This window comes from Elephas maximus, chromosome 4 (genome assembly GCF_024166365.1).
Source record: "Elephas maximus indicus isolate mEleMax1 chromosome 4, mEleMax1 primary haplotype, whole genome shotgun sequence".
NCBI classification, from domain to species: domain Eukaryota; kingdom Metazoa; phylum Chordata; class Mammalia; order Proboscidea; family Elephantidae; genus Elephas; species Elephas maximus.
The window spans coordinates 25,130,177-25,143,915 of record NC_064822.1 but is presented as its reverse complement, the minus strand read 5'-3'; the positions used below and the strand labels follow the sequence as shown (position 1 = coordinate 25,143,915).

At 44.2% G+C, this 13,739-nt stretch overlaps 1 protein-coding gene and 1 long non-coding RNA gene across 4 annotated transcripts in view; one reads left to right on the top strand and one right to left on the bottom strand.

Annotated features, from left to right (window-relative positions):
* Positions 1-798: 798 nt before the first annotated feature.
* Positions 799-11,751, bottom strand: LOC126074885 (uncharacterized). The gene is made up of 3 exons (XR_007517042.1): positions 11,625-11,751; positions 1,023-1,120; positions 799-829 (listed from the first exon to the last, which is right to left on the bottom strand). It is a non-coding gene; the product is annotated as an uncharacterized LOC126074885 (long non-coding RNA).
* Positions 11,057-13,739, top strand: part of JCAD (junctional cadherin 5 associated) — a 71,412-nt gene continuing 68,729 nt past the window's right edge. For all 3 annotated transcript variants that reach the window (XM_049881723.1, XM_049881721.1, XM_049881722.1), the window contains exon 1: positions 11,057-11,165. The gene's annotated coding sequence lies outside the window, so the exon portion shown is untranslated. The remainder of the gene's footprint in view (positions 11,166-13,739) is intronic.

The window sequence follows — 13,739 nt, the reverse complement described above, 5'->3', positions numbered from 1 at the left end:
GGTTTTAAGTGCTTATGCTACTAGACTCTGGTCACAGGCCTTTATGAAAAAAAGAGTTTATTTCTCTGTCTCTCTTCTCCCAAAGAAATGATGTATTGGTATCTGTGGGATTCTTTTTTATTGTCTTTATGTTAAGGTTTCAAATCTAAATGTAAAAAAAATCTACCTGTCTTTTAACTTTTATGTATATTTCTTAACTAGAGTTATTAGGACCTTAAATTTTTACATCAAGTGGCTGAGATCAGATTTACCCTCCTGCAATTGCTTTGACATTATAATATTTGTCCTCGCCTTTCTCAAGTTGTTACCATCACCCATTCTCCATGTTCTAGGGCCTTGTTTTCACTACAGTTCAACAATAGAAAAGCTGGCAGAAGTAAAAAAAAACAAACAAAAACCTATATAATGTTTATATATAAAAGCCCTCAGCTGCTAATTGAAAGGATGGTGGTTCAAATCCACCTGCTGCTCTGTGGGAAAAAGATGTGGCAGTCTGCTTCTATAAAGATTTACAGCCTTGGAAACCACGTGGGGCAGTTCTACTCTGTCCTATAAGGTCACTATGAGTTGAAATCAACTTGACAGCAATGGGTTTACATATATGTTAGAAATAATGTACTGGAAGGCTATCAGGTAGCAGCAAAAACTAGCAATTGGGAAATGTTCTTCTACATTTTTTATTAATTCTTCAATCTGCAAAATCAATCAAACTCCATATTCAGATATGCCTACTGACTAAATAAACAGGTGGCCCTGACTACACGTAAGGCAGTCTTCTCTGGGAAAGGTAGCCGTATTAGGACTTTTCATGTTATGGCTCCAGCGTATGCTGTAAAAGAGGGGGGGAAATAGGAGTGGATTTAATACTACATCTGTGACGAGTTAAAAAAACTCCAGGTATTTGGTGGTTTCAGCAAAAAGTTCTAATATACATTCTAGGCATCAAAAAGTATAGGGAAAACTGTCAAAACATTTAGACAAACAATTAATGCATTCACTAGCTTGAGAAAATGAAGAAGTACCTGCAGTCCCCTGCAGACTTGAAAACAGCTCTCTGATCATCCTTTCACAGGCCAGCGTGCTGTAGCCACTGCCCAGGTTCCCACAGGGGGAATGGAGCCTTCAGTGAGGACATGTGTGGAAATGGCAAGTCCCGTTACCTTGTCAGCCTGGTTGGGAAGAGCCTATAGGTTATCATAGGAGCAGGGGAGGGGGCCTGACAAAGGAAACAGAGTTATCTAGGAGCTTAGAGACACAGTTGCTCCAGCTAGATGAGACACTGGGTTTCAACTTTTGTTATTATTTTTAAACTATTACTGGTGAAAAGTTGATTCTCATTTGATTTATTTTCTTGTCTCTGAGTTACATTTCCTGGCTCTTAGTCACCTTCCTGCAAACCACTGATTTTCCTCTTTGCCCTCTGTCATTTGCATGCTTTGATTTTATTTGCTTTTACAAAATTTAATTTTGTTGTATTAAGCAAAACACACAAATAGCATGCAATCTGCTTAATGAACACATTATCCAGAGACTTGGGAGGCAAAAAAACAAACCAAGCAATCAAAAATAATAAAGGAAAAAAAACAGAATTTTTGGACAGTGTACTGAGTTTAAGACAGAACATGGAAAACACAAAAGTAAAGCCCCAATCACATTTAAATCAGGCAAAGAAGTCAAGAAAATCTAGGTATTTTCCTTACATGCTGGCCATTTTGTGTCTTCTTCTTTGGTAACCCTTGGCCCTCGGCTGATACCTTTTTTGACCCCCTTCATACGGTTAGGATTAGATATGCATAAAAATTCCCTGTTTCCATAATGTGAGTTTGTAATCATTTTTTACTTCAAAAATATTCAACAGTTCAATTCAACAGACAGTTGTTTCATCAGTCTGTACAAAGGAATGGTGCTAGGTTTTGGTGAACATTTCACCAAGGAATGAAGAATCTAGTTGTTGTTGTTGGGTACCATCAAGTTGATTCCGACCCCACGTAACAGAGTAGAGCTGCCCCATAGGGTTTTCTTGCCTGTAATCATCACAGAAGCAGATTGCCAGGTTTTTTTTTTTTCCCATGGAGCCCTTGAATGGGTTCTAACCACCAACCTTGAGATAGTAGCCGATAGCTTAACCATTGTGCCACCAGGGCAGAACTCAATATGTACGTAAACAACTACAAGATATGGCATGATAACTGCTGTACCAGAAGTATAAACAAATTGCTATGGGAGTTTTAAGGTGGCAGATAAGTAAAGATCTGGGAAGTTTTTTTTGATATAGATTTATATTTTCATCAATACTCAATTAGAATAACTACTTCAAAAACAGACAACCCTGTTAATAAATGCTACCTTATATATATATGTAGAGAAGCCCTGGTGGCAGTTAAGTGCTCATCTGCTAACCAAAAGTTTGGTGGTTCAAACCCACCAGTAGCTCCACAGAAGAAAGATGTGGCAGTCTGCTTCCATAAAGATTTATAGTCTTGGAAAACCTATGGGGGAAGTTCTACTCTGTCCTATAGGGTAGCTATGAGTTGGAATCCACTCAATGGCAATGGGTTTGGTTTGGATTATATTACATGCAAGAACATAACCCAAAGCCTAGCTTGGTGTCTGGCATATAAGAAACATTAAAACAAAATTAGTTTTTATCTCTCCCTTCCCCCTTGATGTCTTATTTCTGTTGCTAGCCATCACTGACTTAATGAAAGCCCGATACATCACTCTTTCCCCCAAATGGAAGCATTTCCTTACATTTAATGTTGGTAGCCAACTTGATTCATAGTTGTTCCTATAGTTCCCATCTTTTAAATAAAAACTCACTGGGTTGAAGAAAGTACTCTGGTTAATTTTGTTTGGTTGTTGAACAGCTGGTGTGTGATAGCAGGAGAGACGGCCCAGGGGTGCCTGGTGTCTGGACCACTCTTGTGCTGGCCACATCTCAGTTTTCTTAAGGCCACATTGGCATCTCCTTTGTGCCAATGGGAACCCAGCCAGCCATTGTTTTTCCCAGAGGGCAGCAGCACCACTCAAGGGTTTTCCTTAAGAATCTGGCAAAGCATTGCAGACTGCAGGCAGGGGACATGCTTTGAATGTTCTGTCAACCATGGATGAATAGCAGCCCTTTGCTATGGGTGAGTGGTGACAGCAATTGGGAGTGAGGCAGAGAGGCTGGTTTCTAATAGTGTGTAGACTTATGGGGAGAAAAGGGGACAAATAGATAGCAATAATTAGGAAATAATTTTGCTCATGTAGTAACCGTCCAGATTCAGTCTCCTTGGAGTGAAAGTACATGATTGAAAAAAAAAAATTGTTATGCTTTTCTTAATTCCCAGGGTTGTAAGCTTTCTGTTTTTGGTTAGTGTCAAATCTTCTAAGTCACTTTAGTATTTGTTCACAAGGGGCATTGCTATGGTATTTTTTATCATCATATAATGATGTTGATGCTACTGTTTTTTGAGGGTTTATTATGTGCCAATCATTCTGTTAGGCTCTTGACACACATTATTTCTATTTCCTGTGCTCTGTCCCTGCTTCTCAAACTTTAACATGTGTAAGAATGATCTAGGCATTCACTTAAAGTACAGATTCCAGGGTCTCACATGTACAAATTAAAAATTCTGATTCTGTGCATTGTTGATGGTACTCAGGAATCTGGCTTTAACCAAATCTCCCAGTGGATTCTGAAGTTGGTAGCCCATGGAGTATATACACTTTGAGGAACAGATTTCTACTTCATGGTAAAATGTAATTATGTAGCATAGCTGCTGAATTAATATAAAGCAAGTCGATATCTAAAAATAAGTTTGATTAACACATGTTGACATAAAAAAAACCTTTCTAGTTTTCATATAACCTTCATTGTCTGACTTCCTAGAAGAAGCCAACAAGAAGGACTTCTAGATTTTCTTAAGAAAACTAATCTTTTAAAAATAAGAATGGATATTGCTTTGTCATTGTTACTGCTGTTGTGTGCCACTGAGTCTATTTCAAGTCATAGTGACCCCATATGACAGAGTAAAGCTGCCTATTGAGTTTTCTAGGCTGCAATCTTTATGGGAGCAGATTGCCAGGTCATTCTTCTGTGGAGCCACTGGGTGGGTTCAGACTACCAACTTTTCAGTTAGCAGCTGAGAGCTTAAACATTGTGCCACCAGGGCTCCTTTGATAGTGATTTACAGACAAAGAAAACCATTGGGGGATATCTTAAGCAGCTAAAGGAAACCTTGAGTAGGTCATCAGAGAAGAATTCCAAAGCAAGAAGGATGAGGGTTATTCTAGGTCCTTTAAAGAGTAAAGAGCCATGTTAAAGAACCAAGGGGGTGTAAAAGACCTATACAAAGAAAACTATAAAACAGTACTGCAAGAAACCAAAAGAAAACTACATAAGTGGGAAAACATGCCACGTTCATGGATAGGAAGACAACATTGTGAAAATTTCAACAGTACCCAAAGTGATCTACAGGTACAATGCAATTTTGATCCAGATTCCGACAGCATTTTTGAACTACGTGGAGAAACAAATCACTGACTTTATATGGAAAGGGAAGAGGCCCTGGATAAGTAAAGCATTAATGAAGAAGAACAAAGTGGGAGGCCTCATACTACCTGATCCTAGAACCTATTATATAGCTATGGTAATCAAAATATCCTGGCACCAATACAACAAACACATAGACCAGTGGAACAGAGTTGAGAGCTCAGACATAAATCCATCCATCTATAAGCAGAAAGGACCAAAGTCCATTAAATGGGGGAGGAGACAGTCTCTAACAAATGGTGCTGGCATAACTAGATATTCATCTGTAAAAAAATGAAACAGGACCTATACCTCACATCATGTACAAAAACTAACTCAAAATGGATCAAAGGCCTAAATATAAAACCTAAAATTATAAAGATCTTGGAAGAGAAAATAGGGCCAATGTTAGGGGCCCTCCAAAAAAAAAAAAAAAAAAAAACCATTGCTGTTGAGTCAATTCTGACTCATAGGGGCCCTAATACATGGCATAAATAGCATAAAAACCACAACTAACAATGTACAAACACCAGAAGAAAAACTAGACAACTGGGAGCTCCTAAAAATTAAACACGCTCATCAAAAGACTAATCTACAGACTAGGAAAAAAAATTTGGCTACAACATATCCGACAAGGGTCTAACCTCTAAAATCTACAAAATACTTCAACACCTCGACAACAAAAAGACAAATAATCCAATTAAAAAATGGGCAAAGGATATGAACAGACACCACCAAAGAAGACATCCAGGCTGCTAACAAATACATGCGGAAATGCTCAAGATCATTAACTATTGTTAGGTGCCGTCAAGTCGGTTCTGACTCATAGTGACTCAATGTACAACGGAACAAAACACTGCCCAGTCTTGCATCATCTTCGCACTTGTTGTCTCTGCTTGAGCCCATCGTTGCAGCCACTGTGTCAACCCACCTCGTTGAGGGACACCCTCTTTTTCACTGACCCTCTACTTTACCAAGCATGATGTCCTTCTCCAGGGACTGATCCCTCCCAATAATGTGTTCAAAGTATGTGAGACAAAGTCTCACCATCCTTGCTTCTAAGGGGGCATTTTGGCTGTACTTCTTCCAAGACAGATTTGTTCTTTTTTTTTTTTTTGGCAAAAAAAAAAAAAAAAAAAAAAAATTTTTTTTTTTTTATAATATATTCAATATTCTTCCCCAATACTATAACTGAAAGGCATCAATTCTTCAGTCTTCATTATTCACTGTGCAGGTTTACACACAGAAAAAAAATTCTTTGATGGTTATGAGGATGGAGAGGGAGGAGGAGGGGAAAACACTAACTAGGTAGTACACAAGTATCAACTTTGGTGAAAGGAAAGACAACACACAATAAAGGGGAAGTCAGCACAACCTGACCAAGGCAAAAATGTAGCTGTTTCCTAGACACATCCACACAACTTGAGGACCAAGTTGCTCGAGCTGAGGGCTGGGGACCATGGTCTCCAGGGACATCTAGGTCAATTGGCATAACACAATTCATAAAGAAAATATTCTACATCCTACTTTGGTGAGTAACATCTGGGGTCTTGAAAGATTGTGAACAGCCATGTAAGATACATCTATAGGTCCATACTGTCCAGAGTAAAGGAGAATGAAGGAAACCAAAGGCATGAGGAAAAATATTAACCCAAAGGACTAAAGGACCACATGAACCAGAGCCTTCACCAGCCTGAGCCCAGAAGAACTGGATGGTGCTCAGTGACCACCACCAACTGCTCTAACAGGGATCACAACAGAGGATTCTAGACAGAGAGGGAGAAAAATGTACAACAAAATTCAAATTCATGGAAAAAGACTAGACTTACTGATCTGACAGAGACTGGACCAACGCCAGATACTATGGCCCGGACACTCTGCTAACTCTGAAATGAAACCACTCCCAAAGCATACTTTTCAAAGATTAAACCAAAAAAACCAAACCCAGTGCCGTTGAGTAGATTCCAACTCGTAGCGACCCTACAGGACAAAGTAGAACTGCCCCATAGAGTTTCCAAGGAGTGCCTGACGGATTCGAACTGCCGACCCTTTGGTTAGCAGCCGTAGCACTTAACCACTACGCCACCAGGGTTTCCTTCCAAAGATTAGGCAGGCCTATAGGAAATCAACTTGATGGCACTGGGTTTGGTTGTTTTCTTTTAATAAAACAAATAATAACATATGTGAGGAACATGCTTCTTAGTTCAATCAAATATACGAGACCGAATGGGCAACTCCTGCCCTAAAACAAGACGAAAAGTCAGGAAGGGGCAGGAAACCTGGACAAATAGACACAGGGAACCCGGGGTGGAAAGGGGGAGAGTGTGGTCACACTGTGGGGATTGCAACCAATGTCACAAAATAATATATGTATAATTTTTTTAATGAAAAACTAACTCGAGCTATGAACTTTCACCTAAAGCACATGCAAAAAAAGGTGCAAGGGTTTTGTCTTTTGAAGCATGTTGTTAAACATTCTCTTTCTCTGGTCATCGCATATCTGCCTCTGCTGACTCAGTAGCCCACGTTCCTTCCTGAGTCTGTGAAATCCCTTCTCTAGGAGTCCGACGAAGGTGGGTACATTTGGGCATCCAGGGAGGGATCCCTGCCTGTGTTCCCAGGCAGTGTTAGGTTTCTAACAGTTTCATGTCGAACATTGTCTTAGATCTTATTTTATAGTTTACATCATATAAATAATAGGTGTTTTTTCTATGTTTAAAATTCCCAAATCAAGTAGGTGGGAGAAAGGGACAGAAGTTGCAGGATGGTGGGAGTGGGCAGGGATTAGGAGAAGGGATGTGTTTCTTCTTATGATCAAAATAAAACTTACACAGGTGCTTTCTGAGGTACAAAGACCTGACTTGTGAAAAAGTTCTTTTTTTGTAGGCATTATTACATATGTATATGTGTTGCTATGAGTCGGAATTGACTCGACGGCAGAGTATTTTTTAGATGTATATGTATGTGTGTCTTTATCTGCCATCAAGTCAGCTTTGACTCATGGTGACCCTATACATAGTGTGTGTATACATATATAATATGTTATATATAACATGTTACATATATATAACACACATATATGTGCCATCTTCATGATCGTCGGCATATTTGAGTCCAGTTGGACAATATTCTGTTATGATCTATAGGGTTTTTATTGGTTAATTTCCAGAAGTAGATTGCCAGCCCTTTCTTCCTAGTCTTAGCCTGGAAGATCAGCTGAAACCTGTTCACCATTGGTGATCCTGTTTCTATTTGAAATATTGGTGGCATAGCTTCCAGCATCATAGCAACACTTAGGCCACCACAGTGTGAGAAACTGACAGATGAGTGGTGGATACACTCACACACACATTGGTTTTTCACATCTCTTCCACACTATCCTATCTCTATGCACTGGTAGACCAGTGTGGGAAGTTGTCTGACCCAATTGATGTTCCTCACCGTCTCTTATCTTCATTGCCATGGTCCCCTTTTCCTCTTCCTCTCTCCATTTAGAATTCAGATTATTGCTCACTCACATTCGGGTAGTTTTTAAACCCTGCCTTCCACCCTCTTCATAATTGCTCCCCTTTTCTATCCTCATTTCTTCATTCTGCTTGTTCATTTGAAATGGCCTTAGTCATGGCTGGAAAGCCTTAGAGCAGAGCTGATAATGTATATCTGTACTGAGGAAAGAGGGAAGTCAAACATTTTGAAATAAGGCCATCATAATAAAGAACCACGAAAATCTTTGAAATGGTGAAGTCATCTGTTATGGATTGAATTGTGTCCCCCAAAAATGCGTGTCAATTTGGCTAGGCATGATTCCCAGTACTGTGTGATTGTCCACCATTTTGTCATCTGATGTGATTTTCCCATGTATTGTAAATCCTACCTCTATGATGTTAATGAGGCAGAATTACAGGCAGTTATGCTAAGGAGGCAGACTTCAATCTGTAAGATTAGGTGGTGTCTTAAGCAAATCTCTTTTGAGATATAAAAGAAGCTAGCTAAAAAAAAAAAAAATTTTTTTTTTTTTTTTTTTAGCACAGAGATGGGGCGGGGGAGGGGGTGTGGGGGGGCTCATACAGCCAGGAAAGGTGCAAGGGGCAGAGTGTGTCCTTTGGGCCTGGGGTCTCTGTGCTGAGAAGCTCCTAGAAGAGGGGAAGATTGATGACAAGGACCCTCCTCCAGAGCTGACAGTGAGAGAAAGCCTTCCCCTGGAGACGGCGCCCTGAATTCTGACTGGAAACCTCCTAGACTGAGAGAATAAACTGTTTGATAAAGCCATCCACTTGTGGTATTTCTGTTATAAGCAGCACTAGATAACTAAGACATCACCTTTTTCAGAATCTCCAGTATCTCAATCTTACCTTCACCTAATTAAATTTGCCTTTACCAATCTTTCTGCTAAAACACTTGTGGTAGGATGCTTTATTTGGTTTGATTTAGCTTAGTTCCTAGCATTGCAACGATGTTGTTTTCTAGTGCAGCTATACCACATTTCAGCTACATTGTATAACTTGTGTGGGGTTGACCCAGAAACACAACAATATAACATTGTTCTACCCAGAAGCAGTTTCTAATCTCAATTCACTGGCCCTTAAGAGATTTTGAGGGAACTTTTGGCTCTCTGTCTATGTAGCTACACAGTTCTGGGTAATACAGGTATCCCACAACAGCAAAAGTTATTACATTGAATTGACAAATTGAGAAGAAATAGGAATCAGATGTTATTGAAGCAATCCAGCTTTGAAAGATGCTTTTATAATAAGTATTGTCACCACTGCTAATGACTGTGACTCCCCAGAAAAAACCTCCTGCATTTCATTTTCCACTTCCCCCCTCATCATTCCCTAGCTTGGAGATGATGCCCTTTGTGTTTCTGCCTGGCAACAACTTACCTGTCCTTTAGTTCACTCCCCAAAAGCCTTCCCTGGTGGCTCCAACCCAAGTGGCATAAGTAGTACAAACATTAGCAGTCAAGGCTAACATTTTCAGCATTCTTAATATGCGCCTGACACACTGCTAATTTATTTAAAAAAAAAAAAGCTGTCACTGATTTCTCCTGATTCCCCTATGAGGTGGCTACTGTCATCAACCCTGTTTTATTAGAGAAGAGATGGAGGCTAAGGGAATTTAGGTAACTCATCTAGAAAGTGGTAGAAGCAGCCAAAATTAGGACCTAAGCTACCTGATACTTGAACACTTGACTGTGCGGCCCACTGTCAACTCTTCATCTGGTTTTCTCAGATGCACTGTTGATAAAATGCACAATACAGCACTTGTTTACAGTGTTCTCTCTTTTCCAACAATAGCGTGTTGGCTTTTTTTTTTCTACTAGACTATATACACTCCTCATAGTTAAAAGCTGTATGGTGGTTCTTCCGAGTAAAGGTCTTAAGCCAGATTCTGCAAGTTGCTAGCTAGGTGCCTCCCTGAGCCTCAGTTTCTATAAAGTAGCACCCACCTCATGGGATGGTGGTGAGGATTAAGACCTAGGAAAGGTTCAGTCTGGGGACGCACATGGTGACAGCAGAAATAATTTGAGGAGTTATTGCAGTTAGCACAGTCCTAAATCCATGCTGTGACTAAATGGCTTTCTGAAAACTCAGCTTGCAGGAAAACCAGTCTGCTCGCCATCCATTTTTGCTTTGGCGGATTTGACGTAACCCAAACCCTTCTGTCTCTCCCCAGCAATTTAACATTGTATGTCTTCTCTCTGCCTTCCAAAGCCCAAGGACTTTTGCCCCTGATCAGGCCCAGATAGCAGTCTAACCTTTCTGCCCTCCACTACTGCAAGAGAAACCTGGAGTCGGGGGTGGGGAGTCAAGAAACGTTCATTCCTGTGTGAACTCTCCCACTGATCTCTTCCTACTCTCGCCTTGAGGAAAATTATACTTTGGGCAGGCTCAGTGTCCTCATCTGTCAAGGAGAGGACAGGCCAGCTGACTTCTAGAGTCCCTTCCAGCTCTGCAGATGACTCTTAGGTGTCTAGCTGTTGTCAGCTCTGTCCTTGTTTTCAGCTCTTCATTCACCCGCGTGTGTGTGTGTGTGTCTGTGTGTGCGAGTTTACATGTATCTGTGTTTATGTGTGTGACTGTATGAGTGTGCTTGAGTTGTGTGTTGAGTAGGTATGTCTCTGTGTTACTGTTTGTGCATCTGAGTACAAGTATTTGTGTGTGTGAACACTCACAGAGGGTTGAAACTCCCCAAGCCCAAGTGACAGGAAACGAGAGGGGAGTGGACAGGCCACCTGTGCCTTCCCCAAGACCCAAGAGGCGGGGAGGGCGGCCCGCGCACGTCTCTGGGCTCCCCTACCGCCCTCCCGTGGAGAGAGCTGGAGCTCCCGGCCAAGGCAGCGGGGCCCGGGAGGTGGGCGGGCGGTAGGCGGGGTCGGGGCGATGGGTGGGGCCGATGGCGGCGGCTCCGGGCTGCTCGGCAGCAGGGGCGGGGAGATGGGCGGGGCGATGGGCGGGACCGGAGGCTTTGGCTCCGGGCATGCTCGGCAGCGGGGGCGGGCCGTGGGCGGGGCCGGGGCGGTGGGCGGGGCCGGCGGCGGCGGCTCCGGGCATGCTCCGCAGCGGTGGCTGCAGGCGGGCGGGTCGCGCTGGTCCCCGGCCGGCCGGAGCGGCGGCGGCGGCGCTGGGCAGCATGAGGGAACCGCTCGGTAAGTCCCAGCGTCTCTCGTCCTAACTGACTTCCACCCTCCATTTGACCCCCACCGACGGCGCTTCGCGGGCCTCGCCCGCAGCCTCCGGCGCTTTCCCCAACTTCTGCAGCCCAGGATTTTGCTCCTTCCCTCCCCTTCCTCAGGGCTGGGGGGTGTCAGGTCGCACCCACCCAGAGCCCCCGCGCGGTGCCCCAGCTCGGCAGTCGGCCACGGTGGGCCCCCGGCGCCCGCAGCTGTGGGGTGGGGGCGTCTGCTGTGTTGGGGAGGGGAGTCCCCCGCCCTCAGGTGCCCATCCCAGGGCGGGGGGACGGGGGTCCCCGGCCCCCACGGTCGCTCCGCGGACCGCCGCTGGCGTTGGCGCTCGCGTCGCCCCTCCGCGCGGGGAGGGCCCTGGAGGGCGGGGTCGCTCCCTGTCGGAGCCGCCCCCCCCCGCAGCCCCGGGTCCAGCCAGCCTACTCTCTCGCCTGCGCGCCGCCACTTCGCTGACATCTCCACCCCAGGAAGTGTCATGACAGCCGGTCCTTGGAGTCCCGGTGGCCCCCCGGTTCCCACGCCAGCCAGGGAAGCCGTGCGGCCGGCAGCCGGGACCTGCGCGCGGGGCGTTGGAGCCGCCTGTCTCCGCGCGGACCCCTGGTGGCCGCGCCCTGGGCGGGGCTGGGCGGTCAGTGCCCGGCCCCGCGCTCGCCCACAGTCCCGCGGGTTAGAGCTGGGGATTAGGGCGCTAATCGCTCTGTGCCTCCCAGCGAGTGCCCGGTGCAACTCGGCCGCGCGGCTGCCTGTGGTTGTTTAAAAATAAAAGGGGGTGGATGGGGAGAACGGCCTGAAAGTGCTGTAAATCCCGTTAATCAGCTCGTTTACGGGATCTGGAGCATGCCGGCGGTCTTGGCTCTTAGATCCCCGCGAGTACCGCTCCGATTCCCCCTATTCTCTATCTCAGTGATTTCACCATGAAATGCCAGGGTTTTCCTGCGCGCCCAGACCACAGCCGCCGCTCAGCACCTACAGTTAAAAGCGCGGCTTTGGCTCTTCGTCACTGGCAATGGAAGCTGAGCGCCTCGGATTCTTCTGGGGGTTTGAAACTGAAGCTGTGATTTCACTGCTGTAGAAAAATAAAAAATAGAACAAGAACTTTACGCCAGCACAACCTGTGCACGCCCTAGTCCTTGCACGCCCCCACTTTCTAGGATCAGAGAATTTGGGGGAATTAGCTTAGGCAAATATATCTGCCAGCACCACCACCTACTCCACCATCTCCCTCACCAAGTCCCATTGCCTGGCTCTGCCTTAGGGAGAGGGGTGGGGCAGTGTGGACCACACAGCTCCAAGGTTTTTCGTGCCCCTGACAATCTAAAGTGATGTTTCTCCCACGCTTTGTGTTTTCCTGCTCTGATTTTTGTCTTTTCAAATTTGCAAAGAATAGGCATCTCAGGGATTTGGGGTGAGGGTGGGAAAATGGGGGAATCCTGAGAGGGGTGGGTGGTGGGATTTCAGGCCGTGAGAAATGCTCTGACAAAAATAGCAGACTTCACAGTGTAAACTGAGTGGTCAGGGGCTGTCCAGGTAAAATTTAAGAAGAACTGGGCTTTATGTGAGTAGTTTAGGGTTTAAGATGACTGGATTAAGGCCATTCAGCAAGGCAAGGGCATGTAAAGTATTTTTTGAAATCATACCCCGATTCTGTTTCTTGAGACTTGGATTGGAACTTGGGAGCTTGGTAATTCATTTGGCTTTCTAGAGTGTTCTGTGGGTTTGGATTTAATTGTTTACCTTGATAAACCCACTGCCTTCGAGTCGATTCTAATTCATAGTGACCTTGTAGATATTAGTGTCTAATCTTAGCCACCATCTAAACAAGCTCCCTGAAGGTTCTTCAGTGTTTCCCTGGGCAGGCAGCATGTAGCAAACTGTTTTAACTCTGGCTGGAGTGGGCAAGCAAATATTTGTTGAACAGAGGCCTTTAATCTGCTGAGCTTTCCTTGGGCAAAACTTCACCCTTTGCTGCAGAGACTGGAAGGTCAGGCCCTTGGCGAGAACCAAGGGATTTAGGAGGATTGGGTGGGTGGAGGAAGCTTGTTTCAGGAAAAGAAAAAAAAAAAAAGAAGTTTGTGTTTCCACCCCCTTGGAACATAATTTAAGATGTCTGAGTATCCACATGCTTTGGAGGGCTTGACAAGCTGATCAGAGTTTATCTCTTAACCCATCTGAGTGGTCACAGATTCTGGTATTGTTCAGTAGCTACAAAATTTAACTGGAGATCAGGAGTGAACAAGGAAAATAAACAAGGACCGATTTTTCAGTAAAAAGGAAAAAAAAGCAAACATGGTAAGAACATGGGGGTCTAATAAAAAAAAAGGCAGTTTAAAAAATGAATCCTGGAAATACTATCAGTAAGTAAAGAACTCCCAGGATTCAGTGGTTCTCCCACGTTCTCATTGTACTTGCTGCAAGAGCCCGGTAGTTTGGGAGGGCAGTAAACACAGCCAACTGTCCTGCAAGAGTCCAGAGTTTGTTTTAATGAGCTTGGCCAGACTCCATGCTAATTAATCCAGAGAGAGTTTAGAACACAGAGTT